The sequence below is a fragment of the Gossypium hirsutum genome, chromosome A12 (assembly GCF_007990345.1).
Source record: "Gossypium hirsutum isolate 1008001.06 chromosome A12, Gossypium_hirsutum_v2.1, whole genome shotgun sequence".
In the NCBI taxonomy this organism is placed as follows: domain Eukaryota; kingdom Viridiplantae; phylum Streptophyta; class Magnoliopsida; order Malvales; family Malvaceae; genus Gossypium; species Gossypium hirsutum.
In genome coordinates this window covers 10577888-10602145 of record NC_053435.1, presented here as the reverse complement: position 1 = coordinate 10602145, position 24258 = coordinate 10577888, and the positions used below count along the sequence as shown (strand labels likewise).

The window sequence follows — 24258 nt, the reverse complement described above, 5'->3', positions numbered from 1 at the left end:
TAGCCGCTCCAATGCCATTTCAGGAAGAAAAGATCCTCTGAAACTTCAAGGAGATCTGCTGTGGCTTTTAGCCGCTCCAATGCCATTTCAGGGAAAAAAAATTTGTAATTTCCAGCCTATTACCCTACTACTTAGGGGTTTAAGGCCCATCATCTTCGATCTATTTCCCAACTGCTTAAGGGGTTAAGATCTATAAATTCAACCTGTTACCCTACTGGTTAGGGGGTTAAGATTTGTAAATCTTCAGCCTGTTACCCTACTGCTTAGGGGTTTAAGGTTTGTAAATTCGGCTTGTTACCCTACTGCTTAGGGGGTTAAAGCCCATCATTTTTTATCTGTTTCCCTACTGCTTAGGGGGCTAAGATCTGTAAATCTTCAGCCAGTTATCCTACTGCTTAGGGGTTTAAGGCTTGTAAATTTGGCTTGTTACCCTACTGCTTAGGGGGTTAAAGCCCATTATCTTTGATCTGTTTCCCTACTGCTTAGGGGGTTAAGATCTGTAAGTCTTCAGCCTGTTACCCTACTGCTTAGGGGGTTAAGGCTTGTAAATTTGGCTTGTTACCCTACTGCTTAGGGGGTTAAAACCCATCATCTTCGATCTGTTTCCCTACTACTTAGGGGGTTAAGATCTCCATCTTCGATCTGTTTCCCTACTGCTTAGGGAGATAAGATCTGCAATTCGGTCTGTTACCCTACCGATTACGGGTTTAAGACCCTTCGTCTTCGATCTGTTTCCCTACTGCTTAGGGGGTTAAGATCTGTAAATCTTCAGCCTGTTACCCTACTGCTTAGGGGGTTAAGGCTTGTAAATTTGGCTTGTTACCCTACTGCTTAGGGGATTAAAGCCCATCATCTTCGATCTGTCTCCCTACTGCTTCGGGGGTTAAGATCTTCATCTTCGATCTGTTTCCCTACTGCTTAGGGAGATAAGATCTACAATTCGGTCTGTTACCCTACCGATTAGGGGTTTAAGACCCTTCGTCTTCGATCTGTTTCCCTACTACTTAGGGGGTTAAGATCTGTAAATCTTCAGCCTGTTACCCTATTGCTTAGGGGCTTAAGGCTTGTGAATTCACTGATTCTAGGGACATCACCTGTAGAATTAGTTCCATATATCTATGCTTATGTCAAATGATTAGGATGCTATGATCGAAATGAATCAAATGCTCCTAACTAGATGTGTTATGAATGTGTCAAATAATTAGGATGCTATGATTGAAATGAATCAAATGCTCCTAAGTAGATGTGTTATTATATGAATGTAGAAATGTCATGAGCCCTTTTTAAAAAGGCTTAAGGTATCATCGTGCGTTGTTCATTAGGACATTATCGCTGACGTATTACGCTGGCATCTTGTTCGGCTGGTATTCTTGACAGAAAAGTCAAAGAAACAATCACATTTTGCTCGGAAAGCTTGCCCCACTATAATTTTAGAGTCCCTTCCACTGTACCTTTTAGGACATAAAGTTTGTGCCTCCTACTGCAATTTCAGAGGAATAACATTTGGTTTCTTCCATCCATTCCGCTGCAACTCAAAGGCATAGTATTTGTATCATCTTCAATCATTTTGATCTGTTACACTATTCCCTGGGTGTAATGACCAGATGTTCATGAATGCAAAGTATCATTTCTTTTCTCGAGAATGACCCTCTTTTACACTTAGGTTGACATCACTCGTCATTTGTCGAGGTTGTATCACTGATGAAATGTCTTGTCTTTTGGTTCAACCAATAAAGAGTCCAAAGAGATAATATTTCCAACCCTTAAGCTTGGTGAGTTCTAAACAATAGTCCTGTTTCAGGTTTTTGTATTATTTAGAAACTTCCAGAGTAATATGCAAAACTTCTTTTGTGAAAGTGTTATTAGTCCATTAATCATTATTTCAATGCAAAATGCTTGAAAAAGATCAAAACAATGAACAAGAAGGAAATTGATTATAAGCATAGCTCGAAATGGATAAATTAATCAAAGATTACAAATGCAATAAGAATAAAATCAACTCAAAACGAATGATTTAATCAAAGATAGCAATGCAATAAGAAGAAAATTTATTTGGACATACCTTGAGAAGAATCAAAGATAACAAATTCAAAATGGGCAAAATGGAAGCTAGATGCCCCAGATATCGCAGCCTGAGCTTTTCTGTACCAACTTCTTGAGGACCTTTCTGAGTTTAATATGTGTTTAGGGGATCCGGAGTACTTTTTCGATGCCCCAAGACGTAGCATACTTCTTCATTGTTATTTCAAGCATAGCAAGACTAATGTATGCCCCACTTTGATCCAAATTTGAGCTGCCATTTTCGGGTTTTCAACTCGAATCCCTTTTAGTCTCAAGGCTCCATTTGCGGGGTTTCGCCCTGGCCTCTCTTTTTTCCGCTTCTTTTTTTTAGAATTTTTTTGTTTTTTTTGTGTTTTTGTGTTTTTGTGTTTTTTTTTGCCTTTGCCTTTGCCTTTGCCTTTTCCATATAACTCCTAATCTTTAAACAGACTGTGACCTTTTGACATTGTACAGCTGTGGTAGACATGATTTTCTGGCACTCTTTATTGGCACCCTTTTTTTGAAATTTGATGACTGTCGACCTAGTGACATTGGCATATGAAACAACTTTTATCCTTTTCTCGGGGTAAACGATGACCCCAAAGGCGAATCGGTATTGGTTAGAAGCTTTCAAAAAGATCGGCTCATAACCTCCATGCCCCACATGAAGGGGCACATGAATTTTCTCTCTATAAATTTGGCATTTACAGCATACTGATGCAATCCCTTTCTATGGTGGGCCAGTAGAACCCAAATCTCATGATTAGCCTAGCCATCGTAAAACCATTAGCATATGTCATTCAAAACCCTGCAACATCCTCTTGTCTTAGTAGCCAGGCGTATCTTGATATGATCATGCAAAAAATCTTTAAATTCTAGGAAGTGACTCAATGACGTCTCGCTTTGCCTTTGTGGTAATGCAGACTCCGATGTTTGCATCTTTCTCTTATCATAGGCCTACTGTCTACTGTCTTTTTGTAAGAGAGGATCTGTTTTCATCTTACTCTACCATCCTTAACAAATTAGAGAGTAGTCTACATCTCTATCATCTTCAGAGTGTTGAGATCCCTTTAGGCCCATATTTCGCTCAAAAAGAGACTCGGAGTCAATGACAGCGTTACTCACATCATTGATATCTGGGGACCCGCTGAAGGCAGATTCCAAAGAAATAAATGATTCTAATGATGATTATTTGTATGGTATGATCATGAATGGAGAATAAATGAATATTTCAAATAAATTCCAAAGAACAAAAGAATCTAAGAACAATTATTTGTATCGTATGAGATGAAATCAAAGAATATTTGCTCAAAAAGATGCATTTTATTGAAATAAAGACTTAGGATACAAGCCTATTTCACAAATGGGGTTTAATTACTTCCAGGCTTAAAGCAACAAGCGTGTTTTGAATATTACTCTAGATTAGCTCTAAAAACTACAAGAGGTTCCTCTACAGGCTAATCATTCAAAACATTTCCAGGTTTGTAAGGACGAATGCCTCACAAGTTTCTCTACTCAGGATCCGATGCTACTAATCCTCTTCTTATTTTTCCATCTTTGACAGAGTCCTTTAATCATTTGCTCTTATCATCGTGATTTGGTAACGGACTCTTTGTACCAGGGGTGTCATCAAACTTCACAATCCCCATCTCGAGGAGTCTTTCAACCGTCTTCTTGAAGGCAGTACAATTTTCTATTGAATGCCCCGATACTCCCGCATGATAATCACATTGAGCGTTTGAATCATACCATTTGGGGTATGGGGGTTGCAACAGCTTTATATAATATGGGGACACCACATGTGAATCAAATAAACTTTGATATAACTCCTTATATGACATTGGGATTGGCGTAAATTGGAGCTTTTCAAAATTTTACCTTACACTTGATTCCTGCTTTGTCGAACCTTGTTGCCCCCTCGTAGTCACCTTTGGTTGATTGACAGTTATTGACCTTGAGGGATCTCTATTGTATGAGCTCATACTGTTCACTTCATTCTCCTTTTTCTTTGGAACTAACCTCTTGGTAGTTTCTCCAACTTCAATCTTGCCACCTCTTATGGCATTCTCAATCATCTCGCCTGCCATTACCATATCAGAAAAACTTTTGGTAGTATTCCCAATCATATGGGTGATGAATGGGGCCTTCAAAGTATTAATGAAGAGCATGGTCGATTCTTTCTCCAAAAGAGGTGGCTGGACTTGCACCGCTATTTCCCTCCACCGTTGTGCATACTGCCTGAAACTCTCACTCGACTTCTTTTCCATGTTTTGTAGTGTGACCCTATCTGGCGTCATATCAGTCACATGGTTATACTGTTGCATGAAAGCCTGTGCAAGATCTCTCCATGAACCGATCTTTGTACGACTCAACTGATTGTACCACCTAGCCGCTGCTCCCATTAGGCTGTCCGGAAAACAATGGATCAATAGTTGATCGTTGTTCACATAGTCAGTCATCCTTCTACAAAACATTGTTATGTGCGCCTCTGGGCAAGTAGTCCCGTTGTACTTTTCAAACTCTGGCATCTTAAATTTATGAGGAAGCACCAAATCTGGAACCAAACTTAAGTCTTTGGCATCGATCCCCTGATGATTGCCAGCGCCTTCTAAAACCCTAAACTTCTCCTCTAACCACCTGCAACGATCTTCCAATTGTTTCGAGGATTCAGTGACCATTCTTTCCTTCTCTATTAAATCTAGATCAGGAGTAATAGGGTTGACCGAGCTATCACCCAAATTATTTCACAACCCAGATGGGAAATTTATGGGGATTCCAGCATCCACTGGCCCATGTTGAGGCCTCACTGTGACAGATGGCCTTCTAGGAGGTGCCTCGGTTTGCAGGGGCACATCAGGTGGGGTAAAACCCGGAGGGTAGGTAAGATCTTCATTATCTTCTCCCGCATTGATCAAAGGGCTTTTCCCCTTTTCTAATCCGCCAGCCAATGGACGAGTTAATTGATCCATCATGCTTTTCTGGGACTCTAACATATGGTCCCTCATATCTTGCTGTATCTTAGCCAGTTGCTCTTGCATCTGCTCTTGTAATTGTTATTGCATCTCCCTTTGCATTTGTTCTATCCTTTCTAATCTCTGGTCCATTGCTTTGGTTTTACGGCGGGTATAGTGGCTGTGTTCGGTTGCTTGATTCTCGTTAGTTTCCAGATTAACTGAAATAATTTTGTTTAATCAGGGTTCTTTAGTGAAAGTTTAATGCAAATGTTGCAATATAATGCAAATGTATGGAATGAATGCAAAAGAAAGAAAGATGTTGATCTTGAATTCAATTCCATTAGAATAACTTTTCTAGAAAACATATTTCTTTACATGAAAATAGATTACATAAGAGGTATTGCCCTTCATATCCCAAGTAAACGCTGATCTTTTCTTCATGGTCGAATCCTATAAATTCTCTAAAAGATGCCTTTACTAGTTCCTTGCTGCTTAATCTAAGCCTCGATCTCTTGCTCACTTATCTCCATGATACTCATCAAAAGTGCCGGCTCTTGAATAATCTTCGTTGGCAATTAAATCAAGTCATGTATTCCTTCGTGGACTTCCAGCTTTCTCTCGTCATGCCTTTGTTGGCTTGAATCTCTGGCAATTACATCATGTATTCCTCCGTGAACTACCAGCTTTCTCTCATCGTGTTTACTTGGACTATATTTAGGTGATCGCACTATAATCTACTTTATCAAGAAATTCGTTTCCTTATGACAAACTATTCTATTTAGGAATTGAATTTCGAATCAACACATTCTTTTCTTTGATGTAATGTAATGCAAATGCATGAACGCAAAAAAAAAAAAAGGAAGGCATTGATTCTAAATTTAATTTCATTAGAACAACTTTTCTAGAAACCAAATTCTTTTACATAAAACGGACTACATATACGGCTTTTCTCTTGTATTCCAAGTAAAGACACCTATCTTCCTCTTCATATCCGGATCTTGTGGTCGAGTCTGACGAATTCTCCAAGAGATGTCTATATTAACTCCTTTTTTGCTCGATCCAGGCTGCGACTCGTTGCTCACTTATTACTGTGATACTTGTCAGCTCCTTTAAGAAGGTCAAGATGTGACGGCTCTCGAATAATATTTGTCAGTTTCTGTCTTCAGGCAAGGAAGCGAAGTCTTGTATTTCTTCACGAGCTATCAGTCTTCTTTCATGTGTTCACTTGGATCATATTTAGACAACCGTATTATAATCCACTTTATCAAAAAATTCGTTTTCTTATGACAAACTGTTCTATTTAGCAATCAAATATGAATCAACACCTCCTTCCTAGGATGATGTAATGTAATGCAATTATAAACAAAACAAAAATAAAACACGTTAGTACAGGATAAATAAATAACAAATAAAGCAATTTGGTTGACCACTAGGGGTTCGGAGTGGCTCTACCTAGGGTGGGCTCCTAGGTCTCTCTATATGTGGTTTGGTTCTAGAATAAGGGTACCTGAACCAACACATTCCTCGATCCTCACCCATTATAGGCTCATTTGAATCGAGTTCAATTCAGGAGAATACATTTCCCTATGGCTACACGGAGATGAAAATCTCACGAAACCATAGGTACGGATGTATTCCGAAAGTGATCCACTATCCTGCACGGTGGTGAAAACCTTACGAAGGTGTAGTTTCTCACTCCCACTTAAGGGTGTGACCACAACGGTCATGCAATGCAATGCGAGAAGATATATGCATAAAAACTTGAAACAATTAAATAAAATAGGAATAAAATGATGAAAACAATACGAAAAGCGGGTGAAACGCAATGATGTGATCGTATATCAAAACCAAATTCTCAATTTTCGAAAAAAGACAAAAGTTAATCAACTTGTGGCTTAACTCTCTTATAAAAGTCCCCAGTGGAGTCGCCAAGCTGTCGTAACCATTTTTTTGAAAAAACGGGTATCGACTTGGAGAAAAAAAATGAAAACAGGAGTCGCCACCAATCTTTTTAGGTGTGATCAGATCACCTTAAGTTAATCATTTTAATAAAAGTTAAGATTTACTAAAACGATAATTTTTGGTCTACGAAAATCAGAAAATGAGTTCGGGAGTCGGTTACGCACGAGGAAGGATTAGCACCCTCGATACGCCCAAAATTGGTACCTAGTTGATTAATTAGTGTCTTAGTGTCGAAAATTTGAAAACTTGAAAGAATTTAAAATACGATCCCTCTTTGTAAAGAAAATGCTCAAATGTTAAGGACCTTCTCGTCTCACAATATAAAATGTCACATCTAGTAAGTTAGGGCACGACATCTTGAATTTTCGAGAACGAGCTTGCCTTTTATATAAAAATTCGTGTATTTCAAAAGGTTATTCAGTTAGTTAAGGTGAACGAGGAAAATCGAAACCCCGTAAGTTAGGGCACGTTTCCTCGAATTCCCAAACACCGAATATTGCCTTTACTTGCAAAAATCTTATTTCGAGGTAACAAAATGCCATACCCAGTAAGTTAGGGCACAACACCTCGTATCTCCGAGAATAAGCATTTTTCAAAACTCATGTCGCGATTTAAAAGAGTATTCCGTTATTTAGGTTAAAGGAGAAAAATCGAAACCCAATAAGTTAGGGCACGGTTGTCTCGAATTACCAAATACGGAATATTACTTTTATGAAAGAATTATTATTGGGTTGGATATAATGATAATAAGAATAATATTAAAGTAAAGTAAACAATAATACTATATATAAATATATATATATGTATATAATAGAAATACACACTACTATATAATAATAATAAATATAGAAATACAAAAAGCAAATATAATAAAAATATTAAATTAAAGTAATAAAAAACAATACTATATATAAATATATATACATAAAAATATACACTAATATATAATAGTAATAGTGATAGCAAAAATAAAAAAAATATGAGTAATATTAATAATATATTAGAATACAAAAGTAAAGTAATAACAATAGGGGTGATAATAATAATAATAATAATACAAACAATAATACATATATATATAATAATAGTAGTTAGAAATAAAAAATAATAAAAGTAACAATAATGATAGTAATAATATAAATAAATATGGAGAGGGCATATATAATATAATAATATAAATAATAATATATACATGAGAAATAATAATAATATAAATAATAGTAAAAATAATAAAATAATAAAACAAAGCTCTCAACTCTCTTTCTCCCTCTTTTCTAAACCCGGCCGTTGGTCTGGCTTTGCTTCGGTCATGGACCCCCACGGGCCGCCATCGGCGCCACTGTACACGGCGGCCGAACCTCAAAAAAATCTTTTTCGATAATGAAAATATGGGTAAGCTTCTTACTTTTATTTTTACTTTCGTATAAAAAAAACAAAATAAAATTGAAAGGAAGAAAATAAAATTGAAAGGAAAACAATAAACAAACAAAGAACTAAAGATAAGAATAGACAAAAGAAACCTCTTTTGCTTTGATCTTTGATTAATCTCCAAAAACTAGCCTTTCCAAGAAACAAAAATAACCTTCTTTCCAAAAAAAAAAAACACCTCCAAAAAACAAAAAAAAAACCTCCTCCAAAACAAAGAACAATCCTTCTCCAAAAAACCAAAAACCCACCACCTAAAAACAAAGTCTTGAATGGCTTTTATAGCCAAATTTTACAAGTGGAGTGGTTGGGGTGGTTTAGGTGGCCAAGGGTGGTGGAGTTGGTGGCCAAGGTGGGTGGCCAACAAAGGTGGTGGAGTAGGTGGCCAAGTTTTTTATTTATTTATTTATTTATTTATTTTTTGTGTTTGGGTTGGGATTAGGTTGGGCCAAAATTGGGTTTGGGCTTGTAACTGGATAATAGGCTAGGTTTAATTCGGGTTTGGTTTTATTGGGTCTCGGGCAAAATTTGGGTCTTACAGTAAGTATTTATGGAGTGTTCTAATTGAACTTGTAATTTCGACCACATAGGTATATATATATAAATATATATTTGTAAAGATATGTTTGATCTTGCATATTCTACTAAATAAGTGATGATGGTATATGAAGTCAAATGTAATTTGGTAAGCTTGTATAGATGTGTGAAAGTATATTTTAATTTATAATGATATTTGGCTTTGGAAGTGGTATGAAAATTTGCAAAATGCTAATCTTATAAGTATTCGGCCAAATTGATAGATATGATAATCATGCGTGGTTATGAAATTGATAAGTTAAAATTTATTATACATTGAGTTAGTAAACTAGTTTATGAAATTCGAATATGCAAGGTAAAAAGTTAGTAAAATGTTCCTTGATAGTTTTAATCTATTATATGGGACAAATGTAGTTGCTGGTTGTAGCCTAGTAATATGTTCGATTGTGTATGAGTAGGGCATATGTATGATGTTTAAATAGCTAGTTAGTAAGGTCATTTGTACCTTCAATATATGATATACACGTATTAAATTAAATTGCTTAATTGATAAGTAATTGAATAAATCTATTTGTTTTAAATTAAGCTCAAGAGCAAAGAGGAACTAGACCAGATAAGGGAAAGGAGAAAGTGAACGAATAGCCTATCCGCAACTGTTCAAAAATATCCGAGGTAAGTTTTGAGTAGTTTCTTTTAGTATGAAATTGATAATGCTTTTATAATAGTAGATTAAGTGAATTGAAATCTTTGGGATGTTTTTTATTATAGCCGTATAATAAATAGTGTATGTATATGATTTATAGTATAAGGGTTACTTTGGGATTAAGCTTGAATGGTGAAATGAATGTGTGGTATTAAGTTTAACTCTTGAGCCGAAATGTGAATGATGATGTGCATATTGAGCTTATATCTGAATGTAGTAAATGACTAAGTATGCATGGTATTTGGAACATATCCGGACTTGAAGTCCGCAGGCTACGTGCTGGAACATATCCGGACTTGAGGTCCGCAGGCTACGTGATGGAACATATCCGAACTTGAGGTCCGCAGGCTATGTACTGGAAATATATCTGGGCCTAAAGTCCCGCAGGCTTTGTGCTAGTAACTGGACTCGGGTTTTGAAACCTAGCAGGCTTAACGCCGGTGATTCGAATGAGATTACAAATTCAAATGTTCCAAGCAAACTATTATTGACTATTTATGATACATGGTAATGACCAGGTACGTATTATGTACTTATATGTGAATTGATTCCAAGGTGAGTCATTAGTATCAAATAACTATATAATTGTGAAGATGATTAATATATCTATGAATAAGAGAATTGACCTATTCGGTCGATGTCTGTCATTATATGAAAATATGTAAATTAAATTAGTTGTATAAGCCATAAAGTGAAGTGAAGCATGTGCTGAAAAAAAAATTTCTTTGTGTATTTATATTCGGCCAATAGGCTTTATAGGTGTTATACTTATGTATATTCGGCCGAGTGATTGTAATTAAAATACAAGTTTTGTGATATTTAATGTTCGTTTTGTATGACACATTTTGATTGTTTGAAATACTTAAAACTTACTAAGCATAGTAATGCTTACTTTGTTGCCTTAATTCTCTGTTTTATAGATCTTGTTCGTCAGCTACGGTTTCGAGGATCTCAAAGTCGAAGTCGTCCACACTATCTAAACCCTTTTGGTACTCTAGTAGTTAAATTTCGATAATGGCATGTATAGGCTTGACTTTTTGTTGTTAAATAATTATCTTTTGATGATGTATATATATATGTATAGCCATGTGAAAATGGCTTGATAAGTTACTATATACGTTCCAAATGGTTAATGTGAATGTATAGTTGAAATTTGATTAATGTTTTCAATGTTTGAGGTGAATTGAACTTAAGAATGAATCAATATACCTATTATTTTGAGATGATTTTTTTTAGTGTGCTAACGGAAGTTATTCAAAAATAGTTAATTGAAATTTCGTGCTTGTATGGTAATACTCTTTAACCCTCCGACGACGGGTACGGGTTAGGGGCGTTACAGAGCTGTCTGAATTGAAGCTTGAATCAGCACCGATAGTCTATGAATTTCCAGATGTATTTCCAGAGGAATTGCCTGGATTGCCTCCGAACAGAGAGATAGAGTTTGCCATTGATTTGTTGCCGGGGACTGCACCGATCTCTATTGCTCCATATAGAATGGCTCTGACTGAATTAAAAGAATTGAAGGCTCAGTTGCAAGAGTTAACAGACAAGGGATTTGTGAGACCGAGTTTCTCTCCCTGGGGTGCTCTTGTATTGTTCGTAAAGAAAAAGGATGGCTCAATGAGGCTTTGCATTGATTACCGTCAGCTCAATAAGGTGACTATAAAGAACAAGTACCCGTTGCCGAGGATAGATGATTTATTCGATCAGTTAAAGGGGACCACAGTGTTTTCAAAGATCGATTTGAGGTCCGGTTACTACCAGTTGAGAGTTAAGGAGTCGGATGTGCCGAAAATCGCCTTTAGGACATTATGAGTTCCTTGTGATGCCTTTCGGCTTAACAAATGCTCCAGCTATATTTATGGACTTGATGAACCGACTCTTTCGGCCATATTTAGATAAGTTTGTAGTAGTGTTTATAAATGACATTCTAATTTATTCTCGGGATGAGTCTGAGCACGCCGAACACTTGAGAACCATATTGCAAATCTTGAGGGAAAAGAAATTGTTTGCTAAGTTTAGTAAAAGTGAGTTCTGGCTTCGTGAAGTCAAATTTTTGGGACATATAGTCTCAGGTGATGGCATTTGGGTGGATCCGAGCAAGATTTCTACGATCGTTGATTGGAAACCGCCAAAGAATATATCTGAGGTTGGAAGCTTTTTAGGCTTGGCAGGGTATTATAGACGTTTTGTCAAGGTATTTTTGATGATTGCCTCTCCTATGACTAAGTTGTTGCAAAAAAATATTTAGTTTGAATGGACTGATAAATGTCAGCAAAGTTTTGAAAAGCTGAAAGCACGATTGACTGAAGCACCAATTTTAGTACAGCCCGAGCCGGGGAAGGAGTTCGTAATTTATAGTGATGCATTATTGACAGGTCTTGGATGTGTGCTAATACAAGAGGGTAAAGTGGTAGCTTATGCCTCGAGACAGTTAAAACCGCATGAGAAAAACTATCTTACACATGATTTGGAATTGGCCGCTATTGTCTTTGCCTTGAAGATCTGGCGACATTATTTGTATAGTGAAAAATGCTAAATTTTTATTGATCACAAAAGTTTGAAGTATTTAATGAATCAAAAGGATTTGAATCTGCGACAGTGAAGATGGCTTGAATTATTGAAGGATTATGAGCTAATGATTGATTATCATCCAGGAAAAGCGAATGTAGTTGCTGACGCCTCGAGCAGGAAATCTCTTTTTACTTTGAGAGCCATGAACACGGGGTTAGCATTGTCCGATGATGGGTCAATCTTAGCAGAGATGAGGGCTAAACCGTTATTTCTCCAGCTGATTTGTGATGCTCAAAAGAACGATAGTGAGTTGCGAACCAAGAGAACTTAGTGCGAATCGAGTTACGACTCAGATTTTCAAGTTGGACCAGATGACTGTTTGATGTTTCGAGACAGGATATGTGTACCGAAAAATGATGAATTGATTCAGAAAATATTACATGAGGCGCATAGTGGCTGCTTGTCAGTTCACCCTGGTAGCACAAAAATGTATAATGATTTAAAGAAGTTATATTGGTGGCCAGGCATGAAAAGGGACATTTCTGAATTTGTAACCAAGTGTTTGATCTGTCAACAAGTAAAAGCTGAGCATCAAGTGCCTTCAGGATTACTCCAACCGGTAATGGTGCCTGAGTGGAAATGGGATAGGATGACCATGGATTTTGTAACCGGTTTGCCTCTGACTCCTAAAAAGAAGGATGCTGTTTGGGTAGTTGTTGATAGGTTAACAAAGTCGGCTCACTTTATACCGGTATGTACCGATTACTCACTTGATAAATTAGCTGAATTATATATTGCTGAAATTGTGAGGTTGCACGGGGTACCTATGTCTATAATCTCAGATAGAGATCCGAGGTTTACCTCGAGATTCTGGAAAAAGTTACAAGAAGCTTTAGGCACAAACAGATGGTCAGTCGGAAAGAGTAATCCAAGTACTCGAAGATATGCTTAGATGCTGTGTTTTAGAATTTGAAGGCAGTTGGAAGAAATATCTACATTTGGTTGAATTTGCCTACAATAACAGTTTTCAGTCAAGTATACAGATGGCACCGTACGAAGCCTTGTATGGTCGCAAGTGTCGAACTCCTTTATATTGGACCGAACTTAGTGAGAAACAAATTCACGGAGTTGATCTAGTTAAAGAAACTGAAGAGAAAGTAAAAGTAATTCGTGATTGCTTGAAAGCTGCTTTAGATCGACAAAAGTCATATACAGATTTAAAAAGAAAAGAGATTGCATTTCAAGTGGGTGATAAAGTGTTCTTGAAGGTGTCACCATGGAAGAAGATTCTGAGATTTACCGAAAAGGCAAGTTGAGTCCGCGTTTTATTGGGTCGTACGAGATTATTGAGAGGATTGGACCAGTGGCATATCGGTTGGCATTACCGGCAGAATTAGAAAGAATTCATAACGTGTTTCATGTATCAATGGTGCGATGTTATCGTTCTGATCCTTCACATGTGATTTCTCCAACAGAAATTGAGATTCGATCGGATTTGACCCATGATGAGGAACCGATTAAGATTTTGGCTCGAGAAGTAAAACAGTTGAGAAAGAAAAGTATAGCTTTAGTGAAAGTGTTATGGCAAAGACATGGAGTAAAAGAAGCTACATGGGAACCGGAGGAAGCCATGAGAAAAAAGTACCCAAACCTTTTTACAGGTAAGATTTTCAGGGATGAAAATCCCTAAAGGGGGGAGAGTTGTAACAGCCCGATTTAGGGCCAAAACGGAACAGTGGTTTTGAAACCACGAATTTGAGGTTTAAAAAAATTATTTTGATTAAGTTTTAGTGTTAATATTATGATTGCATAATCGTGTGAAAATTTTGTTGCGAAATTTTATCGATTGGGTGTTTAATTTGACGTTTAGGACTAAATTGAAATAGGAGAAAAATGTGTGTGTTTTTGTTCATAAAGTACTTGATTGAAATGGGGGTTTTAAGTAGAGGTCTTTAAATGGCAATTAAACCATTATACTTTATATGGACAAAAATTTAGACATGGATGGAATTTTTAGAAAGTTTAGTAGTAAGGACATTTTGGTCATTTTCATAATAAATGAAATAAAATGGGAAAAATAACACAAAAATGTGTTCATCTTCATTTAGCTTGGCCGAAACTTGCATGTTCTCCATAGCTAGGGTTTGTTTCAAGCTTTCAAGCTCAATAGTAAGTGCATTCAAGCCTCGTTTTTAATGTTCTTTACATTTTTGAAATCCTCGTAGCTCGATTTACCTATTTCTACCATTATTTTGAGTTAGGGTTTATGTTTAAAAATTTACCATGAATGATATGCATGTATTTTGATGTTTTATGGTAGAATATGAATGTTTGAGGTTAGGAAAATGATCTTTTCTAAGCGATTTTTAGCGAAAACGAGCAAAACGATATAATTGGTAAAAATACCTAATGCTCGTAAGTGCATGTTAGAGTGAGAATTTGATGTTGTCATAGAAGAGAAAAATGATCAGCATGTCATAAAACATAAGAATAAGGGCTGAAATTAAATTTCCGAGCCTAGGGTCAAAATCATAATTTTGTAAAAGTTAGGGGGCAAAAATGTAATTTTTCCATAATGTGATTTTTGGATTGAAATAAATAGTATGAGTATTAAATGAGCTAAATGTGTTATTATAGATCAAGAAAGGCATGGAATCGACCTCGAACGGGGGAAGGAAAAGGTTTTGGACTAAATTGCAAAATTTCCATATTTGCACCGAGGTAAGTTTGTATGTAAATAATACATTAACTTCATTTACATTTTTATATTTCAGCCTATTATATATATTTTAGCAGATTTTGAAGCATAAATCGACTATTGGAAGAATGGAAATAAGTAATAGAAAGAAAAATCCCGGTTGAACATTCGGAAAGATTGAATAATATAGATGGAGCGTAGCTAGGTCACATGTATGGTGATGAGTGCACATCATGTGTACAAGAGAGCTACGAGATACTATGTAGTAGCTAGGTCACATGTGTGATACGGGATGTATCCCATGTAGACAAGAGAGCTACGAGAGAGATAAATGTAGCTAGGTCGCATGTGTGATTCCAAGTGAAGGACACCATGTAGACAAGAGAGCTATGAGATAAATTGGCTAGGTCACATGGGTGGTACTAAGTGTTCACCATGTATACAAGAGAGCCGAATTATATGAAATATGATGGTGGGGCTGTGTGCTGAAACCATCAAGTATCGAGGATTGATCCGAATTGTTCAACGGGATGGTTTTAAGGTGACATTGTAATCATGGACCTATACTTGTTATGTATGAAATGTGGTGAAAATGAATTGTGATATGCATGTTAAAATGAGGTTAATACAAAGAAAGTGTGAAAGAGTGAATTAGCAATAATACTGTTTTGGACAGTCACAGTGATGTGAATTTGAAAAATCACAAAAAATAGCAGGAATTTAATTAGAGGCTGAATGAGATATGAAATTAAAGCTTAACGAGTCTATTCCCATGTAAAAGAAACAGGTCAAGTAAAGGAACTCTATATTTTGAGATATTTATATTTGCATGTGACTCGCTCAGAATGACTATGTGGTCCCCTGTTCTAACTTTGAAAAATCAGTAAAAATTGTACAAAACAAATTAAGAAATATAGTTTATATGTCTAAATTCCTTATTGAGTCTAGTTTTAAATGAAATAGAGTTCATGGATATTTGAATTGTGTACTGGGAGAAATTCAATTCGTAGTGAATAGAGGTTAGATCAGTCGAGCTGTATAATAGGGGAAACTTTAACTAATAAACTGTACTAATTGGCTGGACCAAAAATTCTAGAAAAAATTTAGTAAGAAGTAATATGAGTCTAGTTTCAGGAAAATTTTATGGATTTGAATTTCAAGTTTTTGAACTCGAGTTATGATTTGTTAATACCTCGTACCCTGTTCCATCGACGGATACGGGTAAGGGGTGTTACACCTATTGCACTCTCAGTTGCTATATTCTTGGCAGGTGGTTGCTACTGCATCAAGGTGTCCGTGCTTGCTTTTCGTTTATCTTGATTGATCAGAAAATGGAATATTGTAAAGGGGGAGAAGAGACTTGTGGATTAAGTGTAAATATGATGGTTCGAAGAAATCATACTTGTCGCAACTTTGTTGTTGCTTTTCCAGACAGGACGAGTTAGGGGTGCTAGCAGACTGCGGAACATTTTAAGCCAATCATACATGCACAGTCCAGCTGCACGCTATTAGTGGAAATTTTATGCAGTGTTGTTAATTCTACAACAAATAAATGAACCGATGCTCATAAACTGGTGCCAAATTTGATGTTAAACTTACCAGCAGGGCCCCATAAACACGCCAGGCCTCGTGTCTTTTTATTTCAGGTTCAAGAAGCTGCAAATGCGCTTCAAGAATAGATCCAAGTTTATAACTAAAAAATCGGACACTTGAAATTCATAAAATCAAATATGCATGTATAAGTCCAAAAAAAAGAAAAAAGAAATCTTCACCTTTTGCATATTGATGCCACTAGCTTTGCTGCGAAGTTTCTAAGTTCCCAATGATTGTCGGTGAATTTATTTCCTAACCTTTTTGCAACGAGGCAGGTAATAATAGATAGCATCAACTAGTGTAACTGAAGAACATTTTAAAAAATCAGATAGGTGGAAAATAAACCACTAGCATATTTTCATTAGTTCGTGTACTTCTAAATAATTGAAATAATAAACTCACGTAAGGTTCTATGTGTAAGTGTTCATTCTGGAGAAGAGTCCGGGCAACAAGCATCAAAGCAAACATGAGAGGGAAATTATTCAAATTTTGTGCAACCTGAGATAAATGTGGTAAAAATGTAAGCTTGAGATAACCAACCAAAAGTTCTTTGCAACACACATATAGGTATGAAAGATCTTTAAGACAACCTTATCAGCAACGAAACATGTAAAATAAGGAACTAAAGGATGTAATCCCAAGTCTATTGCCAAACTCAGTAATGCTTGTTTAAAGAGAATCGAGACTGATTTATTCATGGTAATGTCCACGATCTTGTCAAAGTAAAGCTGCATAACAACCAAATTAGTCTTTTAATATCATTTTGTGCAAAAAAGTATTTTAACATAAAAATGTTGCTGAAGATGTACAACATACTTGAAGTTCTCTAGATAATACATGCTTAATAGGTAATTTGACATCAACGGAAAGCCCATCTTCTTTGTATTCAACCTTTTTACCATCAGAGGGTGCTGCATGGAAAGCAAAATACCAATTCCATGTAGAAATGAAGATAATTCGTATTAGATTAAAGTGATAAAGCCAAAAAAGAACATGAACCATAAAAGTCTTCAACACAAATAGCTTCGAGAGAATATTTAGGTTAGCTAAGATGGTACCTTCAATTGAAGCATTTTCTAGAATTGCTGGTTGAATGCCTTCAATCGCAAGCCAGTGGGATGTAACAGATGTATCAGTGGTGCTTTTGGCAAAGGTGACTCAAGAACCTACATACATAAGGCAACATAGAAGAATTTAAGTGAAGATTTCTTTAGTAAGGCAACATACAACAGAACCTCGAATATTGTTGATAAGTTCTTACTTCTTTAAACTCCACATCTTTGTCACCAATGTAGAACAAATCCTTATGCCCAGTGGGTTTCTTGAATCGTAGTGCATCATGAGAGGCAAATCCACAGATCGACTGATGCCATAGAAATACATAACACAAGCCAATCAACCAAAATGCAAAATCTAAAGCAGGAGGTTAAACTTAATATTCAAACTTCCAAAACTAAGTATTTAAAATTCCGCTTTTGATAAATTTTATGGATTAATACACATGAAGTAGAAATTATCACATTAGTCCAACAAATCAAGATATAGTACATCATTAAAAATTCATAAGATTCTAACAAAATTATACTAACAAATAACATTAATTAGCACTATTTTCAACTACAAAGGAAAAAAAATAATGCCATAATTTACTTTTCCATGTGCAAAATTCCAAAATCAAAGACCTTTAGTTATACCAGAAAAAAAAAGAAACTTACACGAGCCAGCCAGTGTCGCTAAAAGGAAGGAAAATGAAGCAGCTTTCACGACCATCGTCCTTTTTCTCTGAACCCCAGAGCCTTAGCTTGTCCACCACCATCGATCTTAATCTCCGGAGCTTTGTTCCAACCCAAATACGTGCCATTGGTAGTTGACTCGATGAATGTGTTGGAAGAAGAAGAAAAGGAGGAAAAAGAAGAAGCAAAGGAATTAGCCGACGATCTAAAAAAGGGATTGTTTTGGAAGCTCTGAGGGAGTTTAAGAAAAAGGGTTCTTGCGAATCGAGTTGGACATGGCTGTGCTGATGTTCTTTTTATGATGATGGACGAAAAATTGGGAGTGTTGAAGGAAGCAGCTTTCATGGCGGAAACTTCGAGATGAGGATTTAAAACAAGGAGAGGTTCATGTAATGGCTTCTTCAACATTGAAAATGGCTTCGGTTCTCCCTCGACCAAGCTTATTTGCAACCCAAGGGTAAGGGGAAGGGGAAAGGGGAGAAGAAGCATCAATTTCTGAAAAATGTCTTACCGATTTCAAAAGGGTAAGACATTTTCCTTAAAAAAGCCCTCATTTTCCCGTGTTTTGTACAATATTTTACCCTGGAAAATAATTTTCAACCAACCAAACATTAGAAAAGCCTGAAAAGCTTTTACGAAAAAGCTTTTACAGGTTACCAAACAAACCCTTAGTTTGATTGACATCGTGTATCACCCCAAACTCAACCTAGATGTTACGGTTGGATTGTGAAGGTTATATCGTGCGTGAAAACATTGTTACTTAGTTTTTGTGAAAAGCTCATTTTAACTTAAAAGTAAACAAAATAGATTAACTCATCGAAAATGTAAAAATTTTGAAAATCACGTGGGTGCTTTGACGAAAACCATGTTTTATTAACTTTATTAAAACAAACCCAAATTGCTTAATCACTTGCGTAGGAAAAACATAGTATCGAATTTAAAAAGCTTTGCAGCAAAAAAACATTTTAGCAATTTGATCTTATAAAACCATAGTATATTGTTAGTTATGTCTTCTTGATTAGAATACCAACTAGAAAGACGACTTTTGAAAATTAATACCAAAATCAATGTTAAAGTCCAAAACAAAAATTAACAGTCCAAAAGCCCTTAGAATCCATAAATTAGTCCAAAACATACTTAAACACAAATGTCCAAACCGAGCTGCAGAACTGTCGTCCAACCCTAAGCCTGAGGGTCACCTGAAACGAAACATAACAAACGAGTGAGCTAGAAGCCTAGTGTGTGACTTGGCCTATATACAAAATTTTCTTACTCATACTGTACACATATACAAATGCCAAATTATTATTTCAGAACATATATTTTTTCAAAATTTTAGAACATATAGCACATCAAAACAGATCCTACCCCCATCCGCTACACACCATCTTCGTCCAACCAATCACACCAATTAGGATTACATGAGTCCATCCATCCAATCACACCAGTACGTGGCAGAATGCCACTCTTAAATATGCAGTTGAGCTGCCAAACAAAAATTGCGGTTTAATTGCCAAAATTGCAATAAAACTACCAGATTACACTTCCTCCAACATATCAAAACCCACTCCAATGCATATGCATAATCATGATAACATACACGCAAATCTCATAAGTTGTATGGCATGCATACCTAAACATATATATATATTTTATAAATCATAACATATCACATACTTATACAAAATAAAATTTAATTAACATTCTTTCTAAGCATACTCATCTGTAACGTAGCAAATTTTATATTTTTATAAGCCCACAAAATGCTCACGGATCCAATTTTAGAGTCCCTTAATTGACCCCTAATCAGGTCTTCAACTTGGCCCAAAAAGGCCCACACGGCCGTGTGACGCAAAGTAGTTTTAAAAACAACCAATGTTTTCGGGTTTTTTCGAGTTTCAATCAAGATTTTGGGCTAGTTTCACACACATGATGGAAAAATTGATAATCCACACACCTATCGCACTCCGAATCCTACATACAACATTTACTCCACAAAAAAATCCCTTGAAATGGCGTTCGAACACTTATTCCACAAAAATAGTGACCTAAACAACGATTAATCTGTTGGAGGATTAGATTCACACCCTTTTTGCCTAATAAGAAAACCCTGAGCATACTTAACAAAATGTAGAATGAAAACTAATACAAAACTCAACCTTGCACACAACGGATTAAAGCTAAACATAATAGAAAAATTGTCGACAAAACTTACATTATTATTGAATTATGATTGAAAACAGAGGGTCCAACGTAATCCCACAATGATTTAATGGCAACAAGCAAGAATCAACCAAAAACAAGAAGAAAGAAAACTCAAGAGAAAAGAACAAAAAGAAAAAAAGAAAAGAAAAATAGACGTGAATGAAGTGGGGAAAAAGTGGACAGTTTATTTGGTGAGTGAAAGTAGGGATTTTTTATAAAATTAAAATTAAAATAAAATAAATAAAAATTTATCTTAATTCAAATCCTAACCTACCAGATATTTAAGAACTTAAATTGAACTCTACTACCCAAACAAAAGCCGAAGCAAAAATATTCCAAATTTGTGCAACATAGGATTTGAACACAAGACCAAAAGGTAAGCTAAAACCTTACCACTAAACCAACAAGCCTTAGGCTCAAGCTTGACATAATGCCAAAATTAATAGGAAAAATTCAAAACAAGAGAATTGATCTCGAAACCCTAAGCAAACATCTAAGGCACTTAACCACCATACCAAAACAAATTATTTGACATACTTTAACAATCTAAACACAAGAAAATTAGGGCGTTACACATCGATACTGTTTCCAGTATAGGAGGACGTAGGTTCGAGTGCGCTAAAGCGCATAATCCTCCTATTTAAGGGTTGGGGAGGGTTATGGATACTTCTAGGTATTGTATAAAAAAGACCATATATAATCGAAACTATAATAAGGTTGTTCAAAAATAATTATTATTTATATGATTTTTATTAATGTTAGGACGTACGTTTTTTAGTGAAAAAGTAGAGTGAGCAAACAAAAGAGAATTTTTGGAGATGTTGATTGTGTAAAGTCATGACCTCATGAAGAAACTCGTGGTGGGATGTTGATATTAACTGTACCCTTTTTGAGAGTTTACAAGTATAACCTTACAACACAGGATAACTAAATATAGTAGGACTCGAAAATTATAATTCAAAAAACTCAGTATCTCAAGCATGAGAGCGTATATTGTAAGCTTGAGAGTCTGGATTCAATCCCAAGTAACACTATTCTCTTTTCTCAATTATCAAAAAATTAAATAAATAAAAAATAAAACTCAGGATCTCATCTTTTGCAAACAATACTTGAACTTTGTAAATTTTTTTGTTCCACATTAATCCTTGAACTTAGATTTGTTAATATATGATAACGTGACACTTTGAGATTGTATCACATCATCACTTTTTTTTAAATTATAATTTCTTTATAAGTTTTTAATATTTTTTTGTAATTTTAAATTATATATAATTAAAAAAATTTTGTGATGATGTAGTACATTGTCACATCATTGTTCTTAAATAAAATTTAAATTGATAAACTACATTAAAATTACCAAATTTCAAGACTAATGTGAGAATCAAATTTTTAAAAAAAATCAAATGCAAAGAATAAACATTGTTTTTTTCATACGAATGTCCAACTTTTAAACTCAAAGTCTAACAATAACCCTCTAAAAATACAAAGAAGTTTTTCTTTCCATTTATAGTGGTCAACAACTGGAGTCAAACTTCTAAATGAATTCCCAAGAGACAAACCGACAATGCTAAAATCACAACCTGACTTTGTCACAATCATTCCCTCCGACTAATTGGCGCTCAACAATTAGCAACTAGGTGCACCCCCACAAAAATGGAACCAAGTAGTTGGTTTGGGGGGAAATTGCATGCATTCTACTTAAATACTTAATGTGGCAATACGATTAGTTTAAGGCATTTGTTAAGAGTTTGGGGTTAACTCTTTTTGGGTCTAATAATATATCATAAACTCCTTGCCTTTTTTTATCTCATAACTAACAATCCCATAACCAATTTCATCTGAGATGGAGGAAATGAGAAGAAGCAATTGTGGTGAGAGTTTTTCAGTTGTGGTGGTAAATCATGACACAACCTTTTTCATGTTACTAGCATCAATGCTACAACTATTTTCCTACCAAGGTAATTCCAATCCCATTTATATTCTTACTTCAATCAATCCACTTATATACATATACATATATCATATCCTCCTCTCTCTCTCTCTCTCTCTCTCTCTTTTTTCAATTTTCCCCCACATGTATAATAAAATCTATGTACGTGTGTAAAATTCACTCTTCGATCGTAGTTCAAAGTGTGGTGTAAGTTTATCAAGATATTTTTCTGTTATTTTAGCTTTAATTTGTTCTTGAATAAGATTTGAGGTGTTGGTGTTTAGTTTTCATTCCACATTGTGTTAAGTGTGTTCATGATTTTGATTAGGTGAAAGGTATGAAAACCAGAACCCTCAAGTAGAGTAGATACGGTTTCGATGCTGCTTTTAAGAAGTAAGTGTTTGAATTTTGTATTAGGTGTTGAACGTTTGATTTATGGATGTTATTTTATGGGATGAGTTTTGATGATTAATTAGTGAGGTTTGATGAATGATTGTAGGATTCAGAGTGCGATATTTGCGTGGTTTATCTAAATTATCATCAGGTTTTTGATTCTAAACCAAAACGTCATTTAGAACTCGAAAAACTCGAGAAAACTGAGGTTGTTTCGAGACTACTATTCATCACATGACTGTGTGGTTGGCCATGTGCACCACACAGGTGTGTGGTCTGCTGTGTGGGGCACACAACCATGTTTGATCACACGCGTTGGTCATTTAGGCCATGTGGTCCACACGGTTGTGTAGGACCATATTTGAAAAAAATTCACTTATATTTGACTTATAAATGCGTAATTAGATCTTTAGTGGGGTCCGTTTAGCTGAAATAAAATCAGAAATATGATAGATGTCAATATGTGTTAGTACATGATGTGGTTAAGGTACGTCAAAAATGTAATTACTATAACACCTCAAACCCGGTCTAGACTTTATAGACGAATTTGGGAATGTTATGAAGAAGGGTTTTGAAACCAATCTTGACATCTTAAATTTTTCATATTAGTTGTTACTAGAAGAGTCCACATTCTAGGAAAACATTTTATTACACTCTTTAGTGTAACTCTCATCTGTTTATCCTTTTAAGTAAAACGTAACTTTGCAGCGGAAGTTTGAAAGTTGTAACATTTGAAAACCGAGCTTGTATTTTCAAAAATATTTGTTTGCGTAAAACCGTGGTTTTGTTGAACATCGTAGTATAAAAAAAACACATCCAAAACCAAAATTAAAACAAACAGTCCAAAGAGTCCCAAAATTAGAAAACTCTCAAAGAAAACCCCATTAAATTAAATAAATTATTAATTAAAAAACAATTTCCAGACTAGTGGTCATTGCTGAGCCTCGTCGCACTGATCCACCTAAGCTTGAAGATTACCTGGACAGAATAGACAAACGAATGTGAGTTTTCAAAAACTCAGTGTGTAACTCAACAGAAACATACATGCACATACATTCAAATTTCTTACAAAACAGTAAAGATACGGACATAAGTGCTTAATAGAATCAGATTATAACATAGATCATGCAGATATGCAAAGTCCTACCCCTATTCTCTACACACCATCTTCGACCATCCCAACACACCACGTGGGGTATAAAACACTCACCTATCCCTACACACCACATAGTGTCTGTATGACACTTAACAAAATAAATCACAGCCATGCTACAAGTATATTGGCGAAATGTCGCCTCACAGAATACTTCCTCTACATATACATATCCCAACCCATACACAGATACAGATAACAGATAAACCAGATATATCAAAATTAACATGTCCCACAATCTCAAATGCATATATTACATATGATTATACATAACAGTCAGATCATACATATTACATTTCATCATACTCAAACCAGTCTATCAGAATAATAAATTTCATGCATTAGGGTTTCTTTTGCCCTTACCGACCCTACAGAATGCCGACAATCAATCAAAATGACGTGTGCCACCCTAGGAAAA

The 24258-nt window shown here is 35.5% G+C and overlaps 1 pseudogene; it reads right to left on the bottom strand.

Moving 5' to 3' along the window:
* The window catches only part of LOC107920616 (transcription initiation factor TFIID subunit 6-like), a 35238-nt pseudogene that overhangs the window by 8372 nt on the left and 2608 nt on the right, over positions 1-24258 (bottom strand).